This window comes from Mobula birostris, chromosome 1, assembly GCF_030028105.1.
Source record: "Mobula birostris isolate sMobBir1 chromosome 1, sMobBir1.hap1, whole genome shotgun sequence".
Lineage (NCBI taxonomy): Eukaryota > Metazoa > Chordata > Chondrichthyes > Myliobatiformes > Myliobatidae > Mobula > Mobula birostris.
The window spans coordinates 1,003,269-1,021,606 of NC_092370.1; positions in this window are offsets into that span (position 1 = coordinate 1,003,269).

Here is an 18,338-nt window from a genome sequence, read left to right on the forward strand (position 1 = left end):
GGTCAGGTGTCAGGTCTGTCAGTGGGAGAGCATTTTGGAGGCAGAGATCACAATTCTATCTCCTTTACCATTGCATTGGAGAGGAGTAGGAACAGACAAGTTAGGGAAACATTTAATTGGAGTAAGGGGAAATATGAGGCTATCAGTCAGGAACTTGGAAGCATAAATTGGAAACAGATCTTCTCAGGGGAATGTGCGGAAGAAATGTGGCAAATGTTCAGGGAATATTTGTGTGGGGTTCTGCATAGTTAAGTTCCAATGAAACAGGAAAAGGATGGTAGGGTACAGGAACCGTAGTGTACAAAGGTTGTTGTAAATCTAGTCAAGAAGAAAAGAAGGTTCAAAAATCCTCTTGTGAAGAGCAAGAGGATAAGACATGAGAGAATAGGACCAATCAAGTGTGACAGTGGAAAAGTGTGTATGGAACCGGAGGAGACGGCAGAGGTACTTAATGAATACTTTGCTTCAGTATTCACAACAGAAGAGGATTTTGGCGATTGTAGGAATGGCTTACAGCAGACTGAAAAGCTTGAGCATTTAGATATTAAGGAAGAGGATGTGCTGGAGCTTTTGGAAAGCATCAAGTTGGATAAGTCACCGAGACCGGACGGGCTACTGTGGGAAGAGAGGGAGGAGATTGCTGAGCCTCTGGCGATGATCTTTGCATCATCAATGAGGATGGGAGAGGTTCTGGAGGATTGGAGGGTTGCGGATGTTGTTCCCTTATTCAAGAAGGGGAGTAGGGATAGCCCAGGAAATTATAGACCAGTGAGTCTTACTTCAGTGGTTGGTAAGTTGATGGAGAAGATCCTGAGAGGCAGGATTTATGAACATTTGGAGAGGCATAATGTGATTAGGAATAGTCAGCATGGCTGTGTCAAAGGCAGGTCATGCCTTATGAGCCTGATTGGATTTTTTGAGGATGTGACTAAACACATTGATGAAGTTAGAGCCATTGATGTAGTGTATATGGATTTTAGCAAGGCATTTCACAAGGTACCCCATGCAAAGCTTATTGAGAAAGTAAGGAGGCATGGGATCCAAGTGGACATTGCTTTGTGGATCCAGAAATGGCTTGCCCACAGAAGACAAAGAGTGGTTGTAGATGAATCATATTCAGCATGGAGTCTGGTGACCAGTGGTGTGCCTCAGGGATCTGTCCTGGGACCCCTACTCTTTGTGATTTTTTATAAATGACCTGGATGAGGAAGTAGAGGGATGGGTTAGTAACTTTGCAGATGACAGAAAGGTTGGGGGTGTTGTGGATAGAGTGCAGTGCTGCCAGAGGTCACAATGGGACATTGATAGGATGCAAAACGGGGCTGAGAAGTAACAGATGGAGTTCAACCCAAATAAGTGTGAAGTGGTTCATTTTGGGAGGTCAAATATGATGGCAGAATATAGCATTAATGGTAAGACTCTTGGCAATGTGGAGGATCAGAGGGATCTTGGGTTCTGAGTCCATAGGACTCTCAAAGCTGCTACGCAGGTTGACTCTGTAGTTAAGAAGGCATACAGTGCATTGACCTTCATCAACCGTGGGATTGAGTTTAAAAGCCGAGAGGTAATGTTGCAGCTATGTAGGACCCTGGTCAGACCCCGCTTGGAGTAGTGTGCTCAGTTCTGGTCGCCTCACTACAGGAATGACGTGGAAACCATTGCAAAGGTGCAGAGGAGATTTACAAGGATGTTGCCTGGATTAGGGAGCATGCCTTATGAGAATAGGTTGAGTGAACTTGGCCTTTTCTCCTTGGAGTGACGGAGGATGAGATGTGACCTGATAGAGGTGTACAAGATAATGAGAGGCATTGATCACGTGGATAGTCAGAGGCTTTTTCCCAGGGCTGAAATGGCTAGAATGAGAGGGCACAGTTTTAAGGTGCTTGGAAGTAGGTACAGAGGAGATGTCAGGGATAAGTTTTTTATGCAGAGAGTGCTGAGTGCATGGAATGGGCTGCCGGTGGTGGTGGGGGAGGCAGAAACAAAAGGGACTTTTAAGAGACTCCTGGATGGATACATGGAGCTTAGAAAAATAGAGGGCTATGGATAAGCCTCGGTAGTTCTAAGGTAAGGACATGTTCGGCACAGCTTTGTGGGCTGAAGGGTTTGTATTGTGCTGTAGGTTTTCTATGTTTCTCAGAGGAAGAAAGATTCTAAGGGGAGTAAGGGGTGACTGTGGCTGACAAGGGAAGTCATGGATAGTATAAAAATAAAAGAGAAGTGTAACATTGAAAAGATGAGTGGGAAGCCAAAGGATTGGGAAACTTTTAAAGAGCAATAGAGGATAACTAAAAAGGCAGTACGGGGAGAAAAGATGAGATACAAAGGCAAGCTAGCCAAGAATATAAAGGAGGATAGTAAAAGCTTCTTTAGGTATGTGAAGAGGAAAAAATTAGTTAAAACCAAAGTTGGGCCCTTGAAGACAGAAACGGGTGAATTTATTATGGGGAACAAGGAAATGGCAGATGAGTTGAACAGGTACTTTGGATCTGTCTTCACTAGGGAAGACACAAACAACCTCCAAGATGTAATAGTGGCCGGAGGACTTAGGGTAACAGAGGAACTGAAGGAAATTCACATTAGGCAGAAAATGGTGTTGGATAGACTGATGGGACTGAAGGCTGATAAATCCCCACGTCCTGATGGTCTGCACCCCAGGGTACTTAAGGAAGTGGCTCTAGAAATCGTGGACACATTGGTAATTATTTTCCAATGTTCTATAGATTCAGGATCAGTTCCTGAGGACTGGAGGGTAGCTAATGTTGTCCCACTTTTTAAGAAAGGAGGGAGAGAGAAAACAGGGAATTATAGACCAGTTAGCCTGACATCAGTGGTGGGGAAGATGCTGGAGTCAATTATAAAGGATGAAATAGCAGCACATTTGGATAGCGGTAACAGGATCGGACCGAGTCAGCATGGATTTACAAAGGGGAAATCATGCTTGACTAATCTTCTGGAATTTTTTGAGGATGTAACTATGAAAATGGACAAGGGAGAGCCAGTGGATGTAGTGTACCTGGACTTTCAGAAAGCCTTTGATAAGGTCCCACATAGGAGGTTAGTGGGCAAAATTAGAGCACATGGTATTGGGGGTAGGGTACTGACATGGATCGTAAATTGGTTGGCAGACAGGGAACAAAGAGTAGGGAATAACAGGTCCCTTTCAGGATGGCAGGCTGTGACTAGTGGGGTACCGCAAGGCTCGGTGCTGGGACCACAGCTATTTACAATATACATTAATGATTTAGATGAAGGGATTAAAAGTAATATTAGCAAATTTGCAGATGACACAAAGCTGGGTGGCAGTGTGAAATGTGAGGAGGATATTGAGATAATGCAGAATGACTTGGACAGGTTGGGTGAGTGGGCAGATGCATGGCAGATGCAGTTTAATGTGAATAAATGTGAGGTTATCCACTTTGGTGGCAAGAACAGGAAGGTAGATTACCATTTGAATGGTGTCAAGTTAGGAAACGGGGAAGTACAATGAGATCTTGGTGTCCTTGTTCATCAGTCACTGAAAGGAAGCATGAAGGTACAGCAGGCAGTGAAGAAAGCTAATGGCATGCTGGCCTGCATAACAAGGGGAGTTGAGTATAGGAGCAAAGAGGTCCTTCTGCAGTTGTACAGGGCCCTGGTAAGACCAGGTTTCCAAATTTGAGGAAGGACATTCTTGCTGTTTAGGGAGTGCAGCGTAGGTTCACGAGGTTAATTCCCGGGATGGCGGGACTGTCATATGTTGAATGATTGGGCGACTGGGCTTGTATACACTGGAATTTCAAAGGATGAGAGGGGATCTGATTGAAACATGTACAAATGTTTGTAAGATTATTAAGGGATTGGACATGCTAGAGATGGGAAACATGTTCCCGATGTTGGGGGAGTCCAGAACCAGAGGCCACAATTTGAGAATAAGGGGTAGGCCATTTAGTACGAAGTTGAGGAAAAACTTTTTCACCCAGAGATTTGTGGATCTGTGGAATGGTCTGCCTCAGAAGGCAGTGGAGGCCAATTCTCTGGATGCTTTCAAGAAAGAGTTAGATAGAGCTCTTAATGAAAGTGGAGTCAAGGGATATGGGGAGAAGGCAGGAACGGGGTACTGATTGTGGATGATCAGCCATGATCACAGTGAATGGCGGTGCTGGCTCGAAGGGCTGAATGGCCTACTCCTGCACCTATTGTCTATTGTTTCTATGGTTAGAGAGGGAAACGGAAATAGGAATGGTGAAGGGGGTGGAACAATTACCGGAAATTCGAGAAATTGATGCTCATGCCATCAGGTTGGAGGCTACCCAGAAGGAATGTAAGGGGTTGCTGCTCCAATCTGAGAGCCATGAGCTCCGATTTCTAATCGTGGTAGTAGAGGAGTCCATGGACTGACATGTCGAAATGGGAATGGGAAGTAGAATTGAAGTGGGTGGCTATTGGGAGATCCCGCTTTTTCTGGCAAATGGAGGGTAGGTGCTTGGCGAAGCAGTGTCCTAGTCCACTTCAATTGGTCTCATCGATAACCAGGAGGCCACATGGGGAGCACTGGGTACATTAGATGACCCCAATAGTCTCACAGGTGAATTGTTGCCTCGCCTGGAAGGACTGTTTGAGGCCCTGAATGGTAGTGAAGGAGGAGGTGTTGGGACAGGTGTTGCACTTTTTCCGCTTGCAAGGGTAAGTACCAGGAGGGGGATCAGTGAGGAGGGATGAATGGACAAGGGAGTCGCGTAGGGAGCGATCCCTGCAGAAAGCAGAAAGTTGGGCAGGGGGAGAGATGTGTTTGGTGGTGGGATCCCGTTGGAGACGGCAAAAGTTACGGAGAATTACGGAGGCTGGTGCACTGGTAGGAGGATTAGGGGAGGGCAGACGTGCGCGAAATGGAATAGATGCGGGTGATGGCAATGTTGATGGTGAATAAGGGAAGCCCCTTTCTTTGAATGAGGATATCTCCTTAGCTCTGGAATGAAAAGCCTCATCCCGAGAGCAGCTGCAGCGAAAATGGAAGAACTGGGAGAAGGCGACGGCATTTTCACAAGTGACAGTGTGGGAAGATGTTCGAAAATCATGGCTGTTCTGGTCTCTCGCACCTGCTGTCGATATCATCTGCCCCCTTCCTCTGTTCACACGAGGCAGACAACAGGCACTGCTGTCCTCACCCGGGTCTTCGGAACGGGGCAACAAGGCAGAGAATCAACTCCCCCTCTTCTCCATTCATCCTGCCTCTGACAGACTCTTTCTTTCGTTTCTCTTTCTCCTTGCTTTCTTTCATTCACCATTGCAATGGTTTCTCATTGTTAAAGTCCCTGTTAGTCTTTCTGTCTGTCCCCCGATCCCCCTCCTAGAAGTCTGACTAGCTTCTAATTCTCTTTTTGTTCCATTTTCTGTGCTCTCTCTGTCTCTCTGTCTCTCTCTTTCTCTCTCTCTCTCCCGTCTCTCTTTCCCTTCTCTCTGTCTATTTTCTCTGCCTCCTCTCCTTTCTCTTCTCTGTCTCTCTCTCTCTCTCCCTTCCATCTCTCTCCTCCCCTTTTGCTCTCCCGCTTCCCCTCTGTTATTTTTACACCCACCTCCCTCAGTCTCTCGTCTAGTTTCTCCTCACCTTCGTCAGCTTCCCAACTCTTTCATTCAGTGTGTTGTCTCCGCCCAATTCCACCCGACTCTCCGGGCCTCGTTAACAACACGAGCACGTCCCCTGCCCTCAGCCGCTGCTCGCTCTCGCCGGGGTTGGAGGGGAAGAGCGCGTTTAAAATTCTCCCCGCATCGCCCCGCCATCTGTAACTGGCGCTGCGGATCCATTCGAGCGGAGCGTGTGAAACGTGTTAGATCGGCCGAATGGGGAGTTTCGAGCCATCGGGGGGCCCGTGGGCGGGGTGGTAGCTCCCGGACCGTGTCACAAACGGTGACCGGGTGTGTGTGGTGCATTTGTACGCATGGCTGGCGGGAGTCCGGGCCTGAGTGCCAGTAATCGGGTTAGATCTGTTAATCTGGATTATCAAGAGCAGTTCGGAGTCCGTGGTCTCTGAGTCATGTCGAGGGCTGTGCGCTGAGGGTGGGGGGTTCGGAGGTTTGGTGACCTATACATGTATTCACTCAGGCTCGGTTTACACAGACACATATCCACGAAGGCATACATGTTCACACAGACACACGTTCATGCACATATATTTTCACACACACGTACTAACACACCTGTTAACACACACATGTTCACACACGCATGTTCGCACGTAATGCTCAGACGCATATATGTATACTTCACACATGTTCACGCGCATAACATGTCTACACAGAAATTACTATAGACACACATGCCCACGCCAGCATTCATATACCCGCTTAAATACAGAATCACACACACACGCACGCACACACACACACACACACATTCACTCACACACGTTCTCTCACACATATATGCATGCCCCACACATGTTGACATGCATATGTCCACTCACACGTGTGTGTGTGTGTGCGTGAGAGAGAGAGAGAAAGAGTTAGATAGAGATAGAGAGAGAGAGATAGATAGATAGAGAGGGAGAGGGAGAGAGAGAGAGACGGAGAGAGAAAGGGAGAAAGACAGAGAGAGAGAGACGGAGAGAGGGAGAGATAGAGAGATAGATAGAGAGATAGATAGATAGATAGATAGAGAGAGAGACGGAGAGATAGATAGATAGATAGAGAGAGAGAGAGAGAGCGCGCCCGGGTGTGGGGTTCGCCAGAGCGCGTCATCACGTCTGCAGGCGAGACTCTCTGGTACCCACCCAGAGAAATCTACTCATTAATGAACACTCCTATCTTCGCCAACAGCGTGAACACGGCACCTCGCCCTCCCCCCCCCCCCCTCCATCCAGAACACAGCGGATTTGTAACGATGGGAAGCGGCGGCGCTCAACACACGGGACAGACAGAGGCTGGAGGTTGGGCTCCCTCTGAGAAGAGGGAATCTGTCATGGATAGCAGACTACAGTTGTTCGCTTGTACCTTCTCACTCCAACTGCTGGCAGCGGTTGTTAGCGGTGAGTAAGCCTATTAGGCGGCGGTAAACCGGAGAGCGAGCTGTGCCCATTACCGGGACTGCGAGGCGACCACAACTGTCCGAGATTCCGACTGGGATCTTTTGTCTGCGCACGATTTCAAACATTAGCCAGCCCCAGAGGTCTTTAAATGCCGCGACAGCCCGCCCGCTCTCGGATGGGATTGTATTACAATGTGGAGGAATGATTTACCGAGGCAGGGGTGGCGCGGGATCCACGGGGAGCATCAGCCTCAAGCAACATATCATAGAACAGATAGAGGTTAAATGATCCGACAGGTCAAGCGCTCGCCGCCGGATTCTCTCTTCAATAAAAGTACATGCGTGAAGGAACGTTTGTAATGGACTATTGGAAATACACGGGTCTGGTTGTTCGCTGATATCATTATGACAGGGTTAATAATGTGTAGTCGACATTGGACGTTAGTTTTATGAGAAATACTACATAAAGCGATTGTATAGACACTAAATGGCACGTTTCTTCAGTTTTGAAGAAGGGTCTCGATCCGAAACGTCGACCGTTTATTTATTTCTGCCTGACTTGCTGAGTTCCTCCAGCATTTTGAGTGTGCTGCACTAAATCGTATGGTTTGACAGCACAGGTTGTATACAGTTTGGTTAACTGGCTGCGTATCGACTTGGATACAGAGTTGGCAAATGATTTGGTAATGTACGCTATAAAATATGCCAATTATATTACTAAACCAGTTTAGAGATTATACAGGGTGGATTACATGGAATGCAAATATCTGATATATAATTGCAGTTAGCGTTAGAGTTGGCAGTATGGTCTACAATGATTAGGCGGACGGGTCGGGATACAATAAACTTTATGAGATACAGGTTGTGTAAAACTGTATTTAGTATAGCTGGCATATCAAATATGTATATTGGGAAATATACACTATATGGGTTAGATAAAGTATATGATGACATAGAACATAGAAAATCTACAGCACATTACAAGGCCCTTCGGCCCACAATGTTGTGCCGACCGTGTAACCTAATCTAGAAACTGCCTAGAATTTCCCTACCGCATAGCCCTCCATTTTTCTAAGCTCCATGTACACAGATATATTCACGGATATTTATGAAAGACAAATTGAATGCTATAGATTACATATGTTCATTTAATGTTGATGGTATATTGATCGGACAAAGCAGACGTTATATAGATAAGCTGATAAAGATATAGGTTGGGCGAGTAATGATTCGGAATGGATCGCGATGTACCTAGTATACATAATATCGTAGATCTGGATTCAAACCGTGTGTATGAAACCTTAGTGGAGAAGGTACCGAGCGGCTTCGTGTCTTTTTGTTCTTTCGAGTTGCTGTGTTGGAATCCACCGGTTAAAATGTCTGCTGCGGTCTGAGAGGCAGTCGGGTTATGGGCCGGGCCTGTTCTCTGAATTGAAGACATATAATCCTGATTATACTGGGAAGTCTGCAGTCGTGGCTGATAGATCTTTTAAGTAATACATAGCTTATTCATAATGGTCAAGCAACTCGGGATTTAAAAACAAGAGAGAATCTGCAGATGCTGGAAATCCGAGCGACACACACAAAATGCTGGAGGAACTCAGCAGGCCAGGCAGCATCTATGGAAAAAAGAACAGTTGCCATTTCTGGCCGAGGCCCTTCATCAGGACTGGAATAAAAAGATGAGGAGTCGGAGTAAGAAAGTGGGAGGAGAGGAGGAAAAACCACAAGGTGATCGGTGAAACGGGTGGGGCGCGGGGCGGGGAGGCGGGAGAGGGGTGAAGTGAAGAGCTGGGAAGTTGATTGGTGAAAGAGATACAGGGCGGGAGAAGGGAGAGTCTGATAAAGGACAGAAGGCCATGGAAGAAATAAAAGAGGGAGGTAATGGGAGGGTAAGGGGATAAGGTGAGAGAGAGAAATGGGAACGGGGAGTGGTGAAGTTGGGGGGGGGGGAGGTGGTCATTACCAAAGTTTCAAGAAATCGATGTTCATGCCATTAAGTGGAAGGTTACCCAGGTGAAATATAAGGTATTGCTCCTCCAACCTGCATGTGTCCTGGTAGCTACAGTTAAGGAGGCCATGGACTGCCCCACTGAGCGTGTCCAGGTCGACCCATTGTTTCTGCGTGTTCCTGTCCCATCTGCATACCTCACCTCAGTTTTGTTCCCTGCCCCCAGTTCAGTCCTTTCCTACCCAAATCTGTGACACTTCACTTGGTCTTCATCTTTTCCACACTTTCAAGATCCTTGGCCCCCATCATCTTGTTTTCACTATGGATGTCTAGTCCCTATACACCTCCATGCCCCACCAAGAAGGCCTGAAAGCTCTCCATTTCTTTCTCGACACCACACCCAACCAGTTCCCCTCCACTATCACTCTCCTCTGTCTAGTGAAACTTGTCCTCACTCTTAATAATTTCTCCTTCAGCTCCTCTCAGTTCCTTCAAACAAAAGGTGTAGCCATGGTTCGCAGTTACGCCTGCCTGTTTGTCGGCTACGTGAACACTCAATGTTCCAAGCCTACACTGGTGCCACTCCCCACTTTTCTTATGCTACATCAATGCCTGCACTGGTGCTGCTTCCTGCACCAATGCAGAGCTTGTAGACCTCATCAACTTTGCCTCCAACTTCCACCCTGCCCTCAAATTCACCTGGTCTATTTCCAACACTTCCCTCCCCTTTCTCGATCTTACTGTCTCTTTCTCTGGAGACAGTTTATCGACCGATATAGAAACCATAGAAACTACAGCACAGAAACAGGCCCTTTGACCCTTCTTGGCTGTGCCGAACCATTTTCTGCCTAGTCCCACTGACCTGCACATGGACCATATCTCTCCATACACCTCCCATCCATGTATCTGTCCAATTTATTCTTAAATGTTAAAATAGAATCCACATTTACTACCTCGTCTGGCAGCTCATTCCATACTCCCACCACTCTCTGTGTGAAGGAGCCCCCCCCAATGTTCCCTTTAAACTTTTCCCCCCTCACCCTTAACCCATGTCCTCTGGTTTTTTTTCTCCCCTTGCCTCAGTGGAAAAAGCCTGCTTGCATTCACTCTATCTATACCCATCATAATTTTATATACCTCTATCAAATCTCCCCTCATTCTTCTACGCTCCAGGGAATAAAGTCCTAACCTATTCAACCCTTCTCTGTAACTGAGTTTCTCAAGTCCCGGCAACATCCTTGTAAACCTTCTCTGCACTCTTTCAACCTTATTTGTATCCTTCCTGTAACTTGGTGACCAAAACTGAACACAATACTCCAGGTTCGGCCTCACCAATGCCTTATACAACCTCATCATAACATTCCAGCTCTTATACTCAATACTTTGATTAATAAAGGCCAATGTACCAAAAGCTCTCTTTACCACCCTATCTACCTGTGACGACACTTTTAGGGAATTTTGTGTCTGTATTCCCAGATCCCTCCGTTCCACTGCACTCTTCAGTGCCTTACCATTAACCCTGTATGTTCTACGTTGGTTTGTCCTTCCAATGTGCAATACCTCACACTTGTCAGTATTAAACTCCATCTGCCATTTTTCAGCCCATTTTTCCAGATGGTCCAAGTCCTTCTGCAGGCTCTGAAAACCTTCCTCACTGTCTACTACACCTCCAATCTTTGTATCATCAGCAAACTTGCTGATCCAATTTACCACATTATCATCCAGATCATTGATATAGATGATAAATAACAATGGACCCAGCACTGATCCCTGTGGCACACCACTAGTCACAGGCCTCCACTCAGAGAAGCAATTCTCTACCACCACTCTCTGGCTTCTTCCATCGAGCCAATGTCTAATCCAATTTACCACCTCTCCATGTATACCTAACGACTGAATTTTCCTAACTAACCTCCAATGCGGGACCTTGTCAAAGGCCTTACTGAAGTCCATGTAGACAATATCCACTGCCTTCCCTTCATCTACTTTCCTGGTAACCTCCTCGAAAAACTCCAACAGATTGGTCAAACATGACCTACCACGCACAAAGCCATGATGACTCTCCCTAATAAGCCCCTGTCTATCCAAATGCTTGTAGATTCTGTCTCTTAGTACTCCCTCCAATAATTTACCTACTACTGATGTTAAACTTACCGGCCTATAATTTCCCGGATTACTTTTCGATCCTTTTTTAAACAACGGAACAACATGAGCCACTCTCCAATCCACCGGCACTTCACCCGTAGACAGCGACATTTTAAATATTTCTGCCAGGGCCCCCGCAATTTCAACACTAGTCTCCTTCAAGGTCCGAGGGAACACTCTGTCAGGTCCCGGGGATTTATCCACTTTAATTTTCCTCAAGACAGCAAGCACCTCCTCCTTTTCAATCTGTACAGTTTCCATGGTCTCACTACTTGATTCCCTCAATTCCATAGATTTCATGCCAGCTTCCTTAGTAAATACAGATGCAAAAAACCTATTTAATATCTCCCCCATTTCCTTTGGTTCCGCACAAAGCCGACCACTCTGATCTTCAAGAGGACCAATATCTATTGTAAACCCACTGGCTCACAGCTACCTGGACTATACCTTTCCCACCCTGTTACTTGTAAAAACATCACCCCCTTCTCTCTATTCCTCCATCTTCCCAACATCCGCTCTCAGGATCAGGCTTTTCATTCCAAAACTAAGAAGATGTCCTCCTTTTTCAAAGAAAGGGACTTCCCTTTCCCCACCATCAATGCTACCCTCTACTGCATCGCTCCCATTTCGCGCACATCTGCCCTCACACCATCCTCCCGCCACCCCACCCAGGAAAGAGTCCCTCTTGTCTTCACTGACCACCCAACCAGCCTCCACGTCCAGCACAAGTTCTCTGTAGCTTCTGCCATCATGGATCCCACCACCAAGCACATCTTTCCATTGCCCCCCCCCCCCAACTTTCCCCCTACGCCACTCCCTTGTCCATACCCTTCCCCCACTGACCTCCCTCCTGGCACATCCTTGCAAGTAGAACAAGTGCTCCTCCTGGCCCTACACCTCCTCCCTCACTGCCATTCAGGAACTCAAACAGTCCTTCTAGGTGAGGTGACACTTCACCTGTAAGTCTGTTGGGTTTATCTACTGTATCCAGCGCTCCCGGTGTGGCCTCCTGTATATCAGTGAGACTCAACGCTGAGCACCTATGCTCCATCCACCAGAAAAAGTGGCTGCCCATTTTAATTCCACTTCCCATTCCATTCTGATACATCTCTTTCATAAGACCAAAAGTTAAAAGGCCTGAACAGATTAGGTATGGCAAAGTTATTTCCCATGGAATGGGATTCTAGGACAAGAGGGTATGACTTCAGGATTGAAGAACGTCCTTTTAGAACTGAGATGCTGAGAAATTACTTTCTTCAGATGGTGGTAAATCATTGGAATTTGTTGCCACGAGCAGCTGTGGAAGCTAAGTCATTGGGTGTATTTAAGGTAGAGATAGATAAGGTTCTTGATTAGCCAGGGCATCAAAGGGTATGGGGTGAAAGCAGGGGAGTGGGGATGACTGGAACAATTAGATCAGTTCATGATTGAATGGTGGAGCAGACCCGATGGGCCGAATGGCCTACTTCTGCTCTTATAAGACAGGGAAGCAGACTTTGTCTTACCTTGTCCTGTGTCACCAAGTACTCCATAACCTCATCTTAACAATTGACTCCAACATTTTCCCAACCACGTGGTAAGCCTAACCATCTATAATTTTCTTTCTACTTTCTTAGAAGGAGTCACATTTGCAATTTTCCAGTCCTCTGGAACTATGCCAGAGTCCAACAATTCCTAAAAGATCATTATTAATGCCTCCACAATCTCTACCGCTACCTCTTTCAGAACTCTAGGGTGCAGTTCATCTAGTCCAGGTGACTTAAATACCTTCAGGTCTTTCAGCTTTTTAAGCACCTTCTCCCTTGTAACAGTAACTGCACTCATTTCTGTTCCGTCACACCCTTCAAAACCTGGCACACTGCTAGTGTCTTCCACAGTGAAGACTGATGCAAAATACTCATTTAGTTCATCTGCTAACTCCTTGTCCCCCGTTATTATTTCTCCTGCCTCATTTCTGACCACTCTCATCTGTCTTTTATTTTTTATATACTTGAAAAAGCTTTTTCCATCCATCTTGATATTGTTTTCATACTTGTTTTCATACTTCATCTTTCTCCTATTGATTCTTTTAGTTGCTTTCTGTAGGTTTTTAAAAGCTTCACAATCTTTCATCAGATTGATTCCCAGTAGTTTTTGCTTTATTTTATGCCCTGTCTTTTGCTTTTGCGTTCACTTTGACTTCCCTTGTCAGCCACTTCCCTTGTCATTTGAGTACTTCTTTGATTTTGGAGTACATCCATGCTGAACCTTCCTCATTTTCCCCAGAAACTCAAGCAATTGCTGCTCTGCTGTCATCCCTGGCAGCATCTCTTTCCATTTTACTTTGGCCAACTCATTTTTCATGCCAGTGTAATTTCCGGTACTCCACTGAAACACTGCTATGTCAGATCTTATTTTGCCCCTATCAAATTTTAAGTTGAACTCAATCATATTGTGTTCACTGTCTCCCAAGGGTTACTTTACCTTAAGCTCCCAAATTGCCTTAAATTCATTTCATAGCACCTAATCCAGTATAGTTGATCCCCCAGAAGGCTGAACGACAAATTGCTCTAAAATAATCTCACAGACATTCAACACATTCACTTTCTTAAGATTCATTACCGACCTGATGTTCCCAATAAACCTGAATGTTAAAATCTCCCATGACTATCATAACATTGCCCTTTTGACATGCCTTTTCTATTTACCTTAGTAATCTGTAGTCCACATTTCGCTATTGTTTGGAGGCCTGTATATGACTGCCATCAGGGTCCTTTTACCCTTGCAATTTCTTAACTTAACCCACTAAGTTTCAACATCTTCTCAGCCTATGACACTTCTTTCTAACGATTTGATGCCATTCTTTAGCAGAAGAGCCACCCACTCTGCCTACTTTCCTATCCCTCCAATAACCTTGGAAACTCAACTCCCAACTACAACCACCCTTCAGCCATGATTCAGTGATGGCCACAACATCATAGCTGACAATCTGTAAAAGTGCAACAAGATCGTCCAGCTTATTTCTTATACTCCGGCATTGAGAAATAACACTTTGAGGGCTATGTTTGCTACTCTTTTTGATTCTGCATCCCTAATGTACTGATACTCACCTTGCTGGCTGGAGTTTTCTCATATCATCTGCCTGCCTTTCTTGACAGTCTGACTGCTGGCTATCTTTGTTTTTTTATCATCTGTCCTATCCTGAGTCCTTTCACTTAGGTTCCCTTCCCTCTACCAGATTAGTTTAAACCCTCCCCAACAGCACTAACTAACCTGCCCGGGAAAATATTGGTCCCCCTCACATTCAGGTCCAACCCATCCCTCTTGTCCAGGTCATACCTCTCCCAGAAGAGATCACAATGATCCAAGAACCTGAAGCTCTGCCCCCTGCACCAGTTTCTCAGCCACACATTTATCTCTTTGATTCATCATCCTGTTTCAACCTTCACTGGTGCATGCCACAGGTAGCAATCCAGAAATTATTGCCTTGGAAGTCCTGCTTCTCAGCTTTCTGCCTAGCGCTCTAAATTCTCTCCTCAGGATCTCTTTGCCTTTCATTGGTACCAATATGTACCAAGGAGCTGGACATTCAAGATAGAGTTATCGTCACCTGGATGTGGTGAATCTTTGGAGTTCTGTATCCAGTGAGCTGGAAAGGGTTATTAGAAACCATAGAAACCATAGAAACTACAGCACAGAAACAGGCCTTTTGGCCCTTCTTGGCTGTGCCGAACCATTTTCTGCCTAGTCCCACTGACCTGCACATGGACCATATCCCTCCATACACCTCCCATCCATGTATCTGTCCAATTTATTCTTAAACGTTACAAAAGAACCCACATTTACCACCTCGTCTGGCAGCTCATTCCATACTCCCACCACTCTGTGTGAAGAAGCCCCCCCCTAAGGTTCCCTTTAAACTTTTCCCCCCTCACCCTTAACCCATGTCCTCTGGTTTTTTTCTCCCCTTGCCTCAGTGGAAAAAGCCTGCTTGCATTCACTCTATCTATACCCATCATAATTTTATATACCTCTATCAAATCTCCCCTCATTCTTCTACGCTCCAGGGAATAAAGTCCTAACCTATTCAACCTTTCGCCGTAACTGAGTTTCTCAAGTCCTGGCAACATCCTTCTCTGCACTCTTTCAACCTTATTTATATCCTTCCTGTAATTTGGTGACCAAAACTGAACACAATACTCCAGATTCGGCCTCACCAATGCCTTATACAACCTCATCATAACATTCCAGCTCTTATACTCAATACTTTGATTAATAAAGGCCAATGTACCAAAAGCTCTCTTTAGGACTCTATCTACCTGTGATGCCACTTTTAGGGAATTTTGTATCTGTATTCCCAGAGCCCTCTGTTCTACTGCACTCCTCAGTACCTTAACATTAATCCTGTATGTTCTACCTTGGTTTGTCCTTCCAACATGCAATACCTCACACTTGTCTGTATTAAACTCCATCTGCCATTTTTTAGCCCATTTTTCCAGCTGGTCCAAGTCCCTCTGCAGGCTCTGAAAACCTTCCTCACTGTCTACTACACCTCCAATCTTTGTATCATCAGCAAACTTGCTGATCCAATTTACCACATTATCATCCAGATCATTGATATAGATGACATATAACAATGGACCCAGCACTGATCCCTGTGGCACACCACTAGTCACAGGCCTCCACTCAGAGAAGCAATTCTCTACTACCACTCTTTGGCTTCTTTCATTGAGCCAATGTCTAATCCAATTTACCACTTCTCCATGTATACCTAGCGACTGAATTTTCCTAACTAACCTCCCATGCGGAACCTTGTCAAAGGCCTTACTGAAATCCATGTAGACAATATCCACTGCCTTCCCTTCATCCACTTTCCTGGTAACCTCCTCGAAAAACTCCAGTAGATTGGCCAAACATGACCTACCACGCACAAAGCCATGTTGACTCTCCCTAATAAGTCCCTGTCTATCCAAATGCTTGTAGATTCTGTCTCTTAGTACTCCCTCCAATAACTTACCTACTACCGACATTAAACTTACCGGCCTATAATTTCCTGGATTTCTTTTCGATCCTTTTTTAAACAATGGAACAACATGAACCACTCTCCAATCCTCTGGCACCTCACCCGTAGACAGCGACATTTTAAATATTTCTGCCAGGGCCCCCGCAATTTCAACACTAGTCTCCTTCAAGGTCCGAGGTAACACCCTGTCAGGTCCCAGGGATTTATCCACTTTAATTTTCCTCAAGACAGCAAGCACCTCCTCCTTTTCAATCTGTACAGTTTCCATGATCTCACTACTTGATTCCCTTAATTCCATAGCCTTCATGCCAGTTTCCTTACTAAATACAGATGCAAAAAACCTACTTAAGATCTCCCCCATTTCCTTTGGTTCCGCACAAAGCTGACCACTCTGATCTTCAAGAGGACCAATTTTATCCCTTACAATCCTTTTGCTCTTAATATACCTGTAAAAGCTCTTTGGATTATCCTTCACTTTGACTGCCAAGACAACCTCATGTCTTCTTTTAGCCCTCCTGATTACTTTCTTAAGTATTTTCTTGCACTTCTTATACTCCTCAAGCACCTGATTTACTCCCTGTTTCCTATACATTTCATACAACTCCCTCTTCTTCTTTATCAGAGTTGCAATATCCCTTGAGAACCAAGGTTCCCTATTCCTATTCACTTTGCCTTTAATTCTTGAAGTAAGTTCCAGAAAGAGGTCATAAGTTGTTGGAATGTATTATTGACCTTTAACTTACTTTGAGAACCATCTAACCCTTCCCTCCTACATAGACTTCCAAAGCCAAAGTCATTATAAAAGCCAAAGAGAGGCAGATAGTAGAACAAAAATTAACGGAAAGCTATTAAAAACCAACAAAAATCAACAAAAAATTGTTCAGAAGGTAAAAATGGAATAGAAAAGCAAGCTAGCCAATAATATTAGACCAAAAGACTATAGGACCATAATATACAGTAGCAGAATTAGGCCAATTTGCCCATCAAGTCTGTTCTGTCATTTCATCATGGCTGATCCAATATTACTCTTAGCCCCAATCTCCTGCCTTCTCCCCATATCCCTTCATGCCCTGACCAATGAATAATCTATCAACCTCTGCCTTGGATATACAGTATATAGAGATTTGGCCTCCACAGCTGCCTATGGCAAAGAATTTCACAGATTCACCACTCTTGGGCAAAAGAAATTCCTTCTCATCACCATTCTAAAAGGACACCTCTCTATTCTGAGGCTGTCTCTTCTGGTCTTAGACTCTCCCACCACAGGAAACATCCTCTCCCATCCATTCTATCAAGGCCTTTCACTGTACAATAGGTTTCAATGAGGACACCCCTCGTTTGTTTGAATTCTAGTGAATACAAGCCCAGATCCATCAAGCTCTCGTCATATGGCAAGTCATTCAATTTTTTTGATCTTCCTTTGAACACTCTCCAGTTTCAGCACATTCTTTCTAAGATAAGGAGCCCAAACCTGCTCACAATACTCCAAGTGAGGCCTTGCCAGTGGCTTATAGTGTTCAAACATTATATCCTTGCTTCTTATGTTTCAGTCCTCTTGAAACAAGTGCTAACATTGCATTTGACTTCCTCACCATAGACTCAACCTACAAATTAAGCTTTAGGGAATCCTGCACAAGGACTGCCAAGTCCCTTTGCACCTCAGTTTTTTTTTGTATTTTATCTCCATTTCAAAAATAGTCAATCTTTTCATTTATTCTGCCAATTTGCATAACCATCAACATCCCAACACTGTATTCCATCTGCCATTTCTTTGCTCAGTCTCCTAATCTGTCCTTCTGTAGCCTCTCAACTTCACAGATCCTTGAAAGTCGCCTCACAGGTGGATAGGGTAGTTAAGAAAGCTTATGGGGTGATAGCTTTCATAAGTCGAGGGACTGAGTTTAAGAATTGCGAGGTAATGATGCAACTCTATAAAACTCTGGTTAGGCCACACTTGGAGTACTGTGTCCAGTTCTGGTTGCCTCACTATAGGAAGGATGTGGAAGCATTGGAAAGGGTACAGAGGAGATTTACCAGGATGCTGCCTGGTTTAGAGAGTATGCATTATAATCAGAGATTAAGGGAGCTAGGGCTTTACTTTTGGAGAAAAGGAGGATGAGAGGAGACATGATAGAGATATACAAGATATTAAGAGGAATAGATAGAGTGGACAGCCATCGCCTCTTCCCCAGGGCACCACTGCTCAATACAAGAAGACATGGCTTTAAGGTAAGGGG